This window comes from Gymnoscopelus braueri, assembly GCF_963280865.1.
Source record: "Gymnoscopelus braueri genome assembly, chromosome: 15".
In the NCBI taxonomy this organism is placed as follows: Eukaryota; Metazoa; Chordata; class Actinopteri; order Myctophiformes; family Myctophidae; genus Gymnoscopelus; species Gymnoscopelus braueri.
The window spans coordinates 49497023-49507222 of NC_137620.1; the positions used below are offsets into that span (position 1 = coordinate 49497023).

Genomic DNA, 10200 nt, shown 5'->3' on the forward strand with positions numbered 1-10200 from the left:
ATTTGTGCAAAGATAAACAAGAGTGTATCTTGTGTTTGGGGGGGGGGGGCTTTCCATTACAGTTCTGGAGTAAATTTCAAAATGTCATCTTTGTACAATTGAGCATAATCTGAAGCAAACTAATTTCCTTATCTTAATTCATATATTTAATCTTGTATTGCCTTTTAGTTGCAGCTTCAAGCAAGCTTTTATCTTGATGTCAAAATACAAATACTTCCTAAGGGCGCGCTCCCACCAAAACATGGTCGGCTAGCGTTAAACGCAGGTTGTGCACGGCCACAGTTTTTTGCAGACAGCGGATTCTAAAAAACGGGAGTGACGCGCCTGTCACTCACTTTCAAGACCCTCCCCGTAGACCTGCCTTGAGCCATAGATATTAGAAACCTAGATACCTCATTGGCCTCTGCAGTTCATTGGGGCGACTTGTATCGCAATACACGGCGGCTCTTCCGTCTTCCGCAGGGAACCTGTCACTCAAAGTGACTACTGGCCAATCACAGCGCTCACAGTGCGTTGACTACTGGCCAATCACAGTGCGTCTTTTCCGGGACTTGTCAGTGCAATGGTTCTCAACCAGTGGTCCGGGAACCACCAGTGGTCATTGAGGGGGTTCCAGGTGGTACCCAGCTAAATGATGGAGAGTTGATAATAACCAAATGGACCCTTATAGATCTTTAAATCTTGAGTATAACATTTCACACTGTCAAGAGTCAAATTGTTAAACATCTGCATTACTTACTAAACAAGTACACAATTAGAGAACGTAAACAATTGTTATTTTGACAACAGCTTATCGAACGATAACATATTCTACGTTTTGGGTGTGAGAGGCTAAAGCTTATCAAACGGTGTTCCGTGACTCAAATGCTGAATAAATAATGGACCTTGATATGAAAAAGGACCATGTCTCTTATTTGAATTTCACAAATAGAGTGTGGAGTTTGCCAAGTTCCAACTAACTAGATGCTGCGCACAGCTGTCAGCTGCTGCCTCTCAAAGGGTTAAGAGCTGGGTTAAGAGCTGGGTTACAAAAAGACCCGCCCCCACCTGCCTCTGATTGGCCTACCGAACTTCCGCGTGTGTGACGCACACGGCAGCCCTGCGGAAGCAGGAAGCGCGCCCGAGATACAGACGCTTCAGAGCCGAATGAGGCGTCTACCTTTATATGTCTATGCCTTGAGCCATAGATATAGAAACCTAGATACCTCATTGGCCTCTGCAGTTCGTTGGAGCGACCCGTTTGGTATGGTGGCCGCCATATTTCCGGGGGGAACGGTCACTGGCCAATCACAGCGTGTTGACTACTGGCCAACCACAGCGCGTCTTTCCCAGGACTTGTCAGAATCTAGTTGTCCCGCCCCCACCTGCCTCTGATTGGCCTACTGAACGCCCCCTTCTGTGACGCACAAGGAAATTTCCAGCTGCCCCCCGGAAGCATAGAGGAAGCGGAAGTGCGTCCGAGATGCCGACGCTTCAGAGCCAGAGGAGGCGTCTACCTTTATATGTCTATGCCTTGAGCACCATGGTGCTTCCTGAGTCTTGGGACGGTCCGCCTTCGACTCACCCGATTGGACAGAGGGGGAAAATCAGCTCCTGCCTCCAGCAGTTTTATGCTTCAAATGGACAAGTCGTGTAGAGCAGATAAACGCAAGGTCTGCGCGACAAGCGGAAAGATCCGCTCTTGCATTGACAAAGCATTGGCAGATTCTGCTCCAGAGGTAAAATAAAAGTGCGGTGGGAGCGCGCCCTAATACAAGGTTTTGGAATATATGTCAGCATGCATGCAGTGTGTAAGAATGAATGATACTTGAGTCAATAAAATCTTCACTGTGGCCTTACATCTTTATTACTTTAAAGTACATTTTGATGCCAATACTTTTGTACTTTTTTGAATTCCGGACTTTTAACTGTAACCTGAGTATTTCTATATTGCAGTATTGATACTTTTACTTAAATGAAACACGTGTGAGTTCTTTTTCCACCACTGCCAAACAGAGGACAGTGAAAGTGGCCCTCATTTATCAACGCAGCGTATAAACCGGCTTATATTTTTCCATATATTCGGCCGTACACCAACGTCGAAGTCACATTTATCAACGAATCCTACACAGCTGATCCGAACCTACATTTGGTCCCAGGCTTGATAAATGTCACGGCTGAAACCTAGCGTCATTTAAATAACACGCCCTAAAATATTCTCAAAACGCCCCGATTTTACGACATGAAGAAGGACCAGAATACGACCAAAGACATCAAAAGCCAATGAGAAAGAGTTTCCCCCGCCTGCCTCGCCACACACGCACACGCCCCCCCCCCTCTCTCTCTCTCTCACACACACACACACACACACACACACACACACACACACACACACACACACACACACACACACACACACACACACACACACACACACACACACACACACACACACACACACACACGCCCGCCCAGCTGTGTTTTTCATGTATTGTAATCCGTACCGTAGCGGTACAATCTTTGTCACGTAGGCTTGTAGCCTACATGAATGACATATTATGATACCAATCACATCGCCATGAATGGAATACGTTTGTATATTAATTTATTTAACCCATACCGAGCAGTGCACAAGCAGTCATGTAGGATATTCCCCGTGAGACGGCAGTGGTTTCGGTCCGTCCCGTTAATAAGAGATTGGAGCGTCGGGTTTATATCCTTAACCCATCCAGGTTGTAGTCTTCAAAACTCTCTATGACATAACTCCATAACATAGGACAAGCTACTGTAAGTTTGTACACCTCACTGTCCATGAAAAGATCGTCGGCAGTCCCGACCGCGGGACTCCCGAGTCCCGACGCAAAAGCGCTTGTATATTTTGAAAATAGCAGATCTACAAGCTCACAACACGTCGCGATGCGACCCGTTTTTGAGCTTGCAGATCTGCTATTTTAAAATAGCCAATGCAACTGAATGACTGTTAAAGCAGTTTGTTTAAATTACTTTATAAAATGTTATATTTTCACAGGGATTATTTATTAGTGTGTAGATATACATTTAGGAGTGGATTATGTGTCCAGATGCCTGTCAGACAGTCAGACAATGCTGCTCCGCAGGTCTAGAATGGAATAAACGGGCGCAGCCAACGTCAACAACTGGTCTCGACCAGACGTGAGATCTCAGCGTATGGTAGGATGAAGCCCACGTCAGGATATATTGATAAATGCCGAAAGGTGCGGTGATCTCGCCCTACGCCCATTACTTTGGCTGCACCGCGTTGATAAATGAGGGCCAGTGTGTCTATGTGAGAACAGTCTGCTGTGACAACAAGTCACTGCATGATGAGACTGCTGGTGACTCACCTCCACTAACATGCATCTGGCCCAACCCAATAAAGAAGTTCAGCCAATGGAACAATAGCACAGATAATAACAGTAGCATTTGTAACTTCTGATTGGATGGGCAGCTTACAGTCCCGCCTCCAACGTCTCCTCACTGTAAACCCTCCTCTTCCTTTTATGTTAGTCACTGCTGCCACACACACACACACACACACACACACACACGCACGCACGCACGCACGCACGCACGCACACGCACACGCACACGCACACACACACACACACATGACCTCCAAACATGACCACACACATGACCTCCAAGACCTCCAAACATCCCAAAACAAACTTGTAAGGCTACTTCTTGGCCACAATCACAGAACCCATCTAACCCCTGCTCATTTTGCTAGGATTGGATGGCTTATAGTAGGGGGTACTAAGCACAAACAATGGCCAAATCGTTACGCGGCGGATAAAAGCATGAAATTTGATACAGATGTCCCTTGGGTCATCCTAAAACATCCTAGAAGGGGTGCCCAAAAAAATCTTAAACAGGAAGTGACTTATGGACAAAATTCAAAATGGCCACCTAAACTGTTAACCGTTGACTCAAAAGACACCAAAATAATCTCCAAAAAGCATAACATTTGGCACATATGTTCCTTGGGTCATCCTAAGACATCCTAGAAGGGGTGCCCAAAGGAATCTGAAACAGGAAGTGAGTTATTGACTAAATTGAAAATGGCCGCCTAGTGTTGTCGATTGACTCAAAAGACAACTAAAGAATCTCATAAAAGCATACAATTTGGCACACATGTCTTTTTGGTCATCCTAAGACATCCTAGAAGGGGTGCCCAAAGAAATCTTAAGCAGGAACTGAGTTATTGACAAAATTGAAAATGGCCGCCTACAGTGTTATCTATTGACTCAAAAGACAACTAAAGAATCTCATAAAAGCATACAATTTGGCACACATGTCTTTTTGGTCATCCTAAGACATCCTAGAAGGGGTGCCCAAAGAAATCTTAAGCAGGAACTGAGTTATTGACAAAATTGAAAATGGCCGCCTACAGTGTTATCTATTGACTCAAAAGACAACTAAAGAATCTCATAAAAGCATACAATTTGGCATACATGTCCCTTGGGTCATCCCAAGACATCCCAGAAGGGGTGCCCAAAAAAATCTTAAACAGGAAGTGAGTCATTGACAAAATTGAAAATGACCGCCTACAGTGTTGTCGATTGACTCAAAAGACAACTAAAGAATCTCATAATGGCATACATGTCCCTTGGGTCATCCTAAGACATCCTAGAAGGGGTGCCTGAAATTATCTGAAACAGGAAGTGAGTTATTGACTAAATTGAAAATGGCTGTGTCTTGACAGATGATGCAAAAGACACTCATAAAAAATAATCTCATAAAAGCATGAAATTTGGTACAAATGTCCCTTGGGTGATCTGAATGCATCCTAAGGGGTGCCAAAAAAAGTTTGAATAGTCTCTCAATGGAAAACACTCCTCCCACACGGGCTGCACTGCTACAATATTCAAATCGAGCAGCCAATCTAGCATTTGGTCCAGAAGCCTGAAAGCTATGCAATCTCTACCATCTCCTGACAAATAAATTAAAGTCGCTGATTCGTGGACACCTTTATGGACACTCTTGCCAGAGGCTGCTTAAGTTTGTAGAGAACTCAAGTGTGGCTGCAAAGCTGAGCCCTTCTGTTCGAGAAAGTGTAGATGCCGGGATGCTGGGTTACCTTGCAGAGCATTATGCCAATGTGCTGGTAATTGCGAAATGGCACACATGAATACATGTAGTTACTAAACAGAAGAAAAAAAAAAGAAGAAAATACATGAGAAGATAGAGTGTAAAACAAGCAAGAAGATGTAGAGTGCAAAATAAATAAGATGCAGAGAGTAAAATAAGAATATGCAGAGTAAGATAAGATGCAGAGTAAAATAAATGAGAATATGCAGAGAGTTAGATAAATAAAGAAGACTCAAAGAGTACAATAAAAAAATTATGCAGAAAGTAAAATGAATAAGTGATGTAGAAATGAAAACAGAAGGTAGACTACAAAATACGGCAAGTTATGCACTGCATAACCTGTCGTATTGAGTCTGCATAATATGCAGACTGCCATGGTCAACTGTTTAAACAGCCATTTAGAATTTCTTCAACATGGTCCCTTCCTAAAAAGTTTAATAAACAAGCAAACAAATAAATAACCCCTTCTAGGATATATTAAGAAGCACTCAATGTACGTACCAAATTATACACTTTTATGACGTCCCCTTATGTTTTATTTTGTGTCAACTGCTTTTAGGCGGTCACTTCCTGTTTAAAACCTTTTTGGGCACCCCTTGTAGGATGCGTTCAGATCACCCAAGGGACATTTGTACCACATTTCATGCTTTTATGAGATTCTGTAGGTATCTTGCATCATCTTTCAACACTGTAGGCGGCCATTTTCAATTTAGTCAATAACTCACTTCCTGTTTCAGATTATTTTTGGCACCCCTTCTAGGATGTGTTAGGATGACCCAAGGGACATATGTGCCAAATTGTATACTTTTTGGAGATTCTATAGGCTTTTTGAGTCAATCGCCAACACTATAGGCGGCCATTTTCAATTTAGTCAATAACTCACTTCCTGTTGAAGACTTTTTTGGGCACCCCTTCTAGGATGTCTTAGGATGACCCAAGGGACATGTGTGACACATTTTATACTTTTTGGAGATTCTTTAGTTGTCTTTTGAGTCAATCGACAACACTAGGCGGCCATTTTCAATTTGGTCAATAACTCACTTCCTGTTTCAGATTTTTTTGGGCTCCCCTTCTAGGATGTCTTAGGATGACCCAAAGGACATGTGTGCCACATTTTATGCTTTTTGGAGATTATTTTGGTGTCTTTTGAGTCAACGGTCAACAGTTTAGGTGGCCATTTTGGATTTTGTCCATAACTCACTTCCTGTTTAAGATTTTTTTGGGCACCCCTTCTAGGATGTTTTAGGATGACCCAAGGGACATCTGTATCAAATTTCATGCTTTTATCCGCCGCGTAACGATTTTTCACTTAGTACCCCCTACTATTAGGGTTGAGGACAGAGTACAGCAACTTGCTATGGGCCTGGTCTTCAAGATACACCACAACATTGGGATCCCCCTGTATTTGTCAAAATACTTCCAAAATGTTAATGAAGTCCATGATCATAACACCAGAGGCAGCTCCACTGATCATGTTCAACCCAGATTTGGCTCAACTAAGGGTATGAACTCGTTCTCATGCTATTCAGCAAAAATGTGGAATGCCCTACCAAAAGGAGTAAAGGAGTGTAAAACCCTACTCACTTTCAAAACTGCCCTAAAGATACACCTTCAGGAGGCTGCAATTCGAAAATGGCCCCTGTCTAAGTCTTAACCTACCCCCCCCTACCTTCATTTTCCTCTTTTGTATATATTTATATATTTTTCTCGTCATACCAGTAACCTGAAAGCTGATTGTATGACATTCTGTATAGTAGTGTGTATATCTGCCTGCCTCTTATATTTCATCATGATTTGTGTGCATGGGGTTCTCATCTTAAACAAGCGTTATACTTAATGAGGGTTTCCAGTTTAGTAGACCTTGTATTGTGAATTTGTACTTCCATGTACTGTTATGTACTGTCATGTACTATTCTCATGTCTTTCTAAATAAACTACATCAATCAATCAATCAAAACCTGTATTCTCTGACTACTGTCTGTTCAGTGTCCTCTTCTGCCCTCTGCAGGTTGTAAACTGCATGACATGTGTGTATGCTTTGCTGAGACATAGAGGTCAGAGGTCACAGAGAAGTGTTTTAACCACTTAAATGGTTCAAACTTATGCTTACATTTTAATAGTGAAATAACAGATCTACAAGATCACTCAACCCAGTGCACAGTGAGCTTGTAGATCTGCTTATAATGACATCACGCCCTGAATAGAGACACCAGGATGAAAGCTGTTAGATCTCACTGTCAGTCAGAGATGGAAGTACTCAGATATGTTACTTAAGTAAAAGTAGCAATACCACATTATAAAAAGACTGTTACAAGTGAAAGGCCTGTGTTCAAAATGTTACTTGAGTAAAAGTACAAAAGTATTGGCTTCAAAATATAGTTAAAGTACCAAAAGTAAAAGTACTAACATTTTTTAAAATAGCCTAGGTATAAAATAGGGCTAAAGTGGTTAATGTATGTTTTATAATGTAATAATTTATATCTGCAAAGTAACTAGTAACTAAAGTTTTCAAATAATTGTGTGGAGTAAAATTATAATATTTGCCTCTGAGATGTAGTGGAGTAGAAGTAAAAGTATAGACAATTGGAAATACTCTGGAAAATGTACTTAGTTACTTTACACCACTGCTGTCAGTTTCCATATTTGACAAAACAAAAGTACATTTTAATTCCCCATTGATAGTGTGTAGACTTCTAATGTCTGCAGGACTGTTCTTTCTGCATCCATTTTGATCTGATTTACACTTTTTAAACAACTAAGTGTTTGACATCAGTCAGCAGGATGTTCACTGTCTGACTGAAACATCAGTCTAGCTGAACTTTGTAGATCTAAATGTGATGCAACAGTGCCCTCTAGTGGAGAAGAACACAACGTTTTCAACAGTTTAAATGTTTGACTTCTTAACCAGATTCCAGCATTAAGTTTAGTTAACACGTTATTTGAGCTTATTTGTACTTATAATAGAACACTGTTACCAAACCCTTTCAGGTCTATAGGTATAAGTTTGCAACATAAAAATATTCACCAGGCTGTTTAGCATAAGAGATGTAAATAAGGGAGACATTACATTACAGTCATTTAGCAGACGCTTTTATCCAAAGCGACTTACAATAAGTGTATTCAACATAGGTAGGGAACGAAAACTACTAATCACCAGAAGTCTTTAGTGCATTTTCTGCAAAAACAAGCAACCAAGAGTATACCTAGCGCTAAGGTAAAAGTGCAATATATCAGCTACCTATTTCCTTAAACAGATGAGACAAAATAGCTATATCAAATGAGCATGAGCTAAAACAAATAAGTGTATCGACTAAACAAGATCCAATAAACAATACAACAATAGAAAACAAGCGTTTGTACAACTAGTTAACAACAAGTAGGTCAGGCAGAGAGGAAGGGTGTTTCCTGAAGAGGTGGGTTTTCAGCCTGCAGCGAAATATGGGCAGTGACTCTGCTGTCCTAACATCAGTGGGAAGTTCATTCCACCACTGTGGGGCCAGAACAGAAAAGAGTCGTGACCGTGTGGATCGGCCAGAAGGACCCTTGAGTGACGAGGCAATCAGTCGCCCCGAGGTGGCAGACCCGAAGTGGTCGGGCAGGGGTGTAGGCATCGACCATAGCCCGGAGGTAGGAAGGAGCTGTTCCTTTCACTGCCCTATAGGCTAGCACCAGGGTTTTGAACTGGATGCGAGCCGCTACGGGGAGCCAGTGTAGAGAACGGAGAAGGATGGTTGTGTGGGAGAACTTAGGGCGGTTGAACACCAGACGAGCCACAGCTTTCTGAACAAGCTCCAGAGCTCACAACGCGTCGCGCTGCGACGCGTTGTGAGCTTGTAGATCTGCTTTTTTCAGAGTGCAACCAAACATAAAATGTATTTTAGTTCTACTGGATCTCTTCTCCACTAGATCCCTCCCTAACATTTCAGTCTAGTTTGTTTTAGTCATCGTAGATTAGATTTTATTTAGTTTTTATTTAGTTTTCGTCAGTGAAAAAAGGGAGTCGACCAACATTTTCCGTCACAGTTTTAGTCGACGAAAACAACACTGTCAGAGCGTATAGAAATGACTAAGTAGGAGAACAGACACTAAATATAAAAGTTTACTCTGGGCTTCAAAATGAGGACTACAAAACAAGACTACAAAGACAGAGCTACAAACACATGAAATGAGGACTACAAAACAAGACTACAAAGACAGAGCTACAAACACATGAAATGGGTGAGAGGGAATGAGCTGAGGTGGACCCAGCATTTTTAGTAGGGGGGGGGATTAACCTAAACAAAATGGCCGAATCGTTACGCGGCGGATAAAAGCATAGAATTTGACACACGTTCCTTGGGTCATCTGATCTAAGACATGCTAGAAGGAGTGCATTACAATTGTTTGAAAACAATAGTTTCTTCATGTTGAAGATCATTTGAAATCAACATTATATCTGACCAAATAGCTGCTGTTTTATTATCCAACTGGTTAGAGCAGCTGTCAGTGAGAAACATGGGTTCAAATCCCATCTGAACATTGTCTTTGACGTTTTGTTTTTATTCATATAACTTAAATAATTATCTAGTAAAATGTCTACATGTCATGTCATTACAGCCATGCATTGATATTACAAATAAAATGCAGTTATTAATGTGTGATTAGTGAGACTATATACTTATGATGTTTAGATATTATCATTGTAAACATACTGTACTGTTCTACATACAGACAACCAGTTGAATAAATCACACATTGAGATATTGAGATATCTCTAATATTATGAAATATCTGAGACCATTAGGGTTTCATGGGAAATGCCTCTGAACATCAATTCACAATTTACTCTACTCTACTCTTAACTCTATTCTAATCTACTCTTAACTCTACTCTACTCTACTCTACTCTTAACTCTACTCTACTCTTAACTCTACTCTACTCTACTCTTAACTCTACTCTATTCTAAACTCTATTCTAATCTACTCTTAACTCTACTCTACTCTAAACTCTATTCTAATCTACTCTAATCTACTCTTAACTCTACTCTAAACTCTACTCTACTCTACTCTTCACTACTCTACTCTTAAAGGGATATTTCACTTTCAAATAAAATAAACATTTAAAAAATATATT

At 41.2% G+C, this 10200-nt stretch overlaps 1 protein-coding gene across 1 annotated transcript in view; it reads left to right on the forward strand.

The window, feature by feature from the left end:
- The window catches only part of LOC308101616 (serine/threonine-protein kinase/endoribonuclease IRE1-like), a gene marked incomplete at both ends in the record, with an annotated part of 63698 nt that overhangs the window by 10021 nt on the left and 43477 nt on the right, over positions 1-10200 (forward strand). The gene's annotated exons all lie outside the window — the stretch shown is intronic.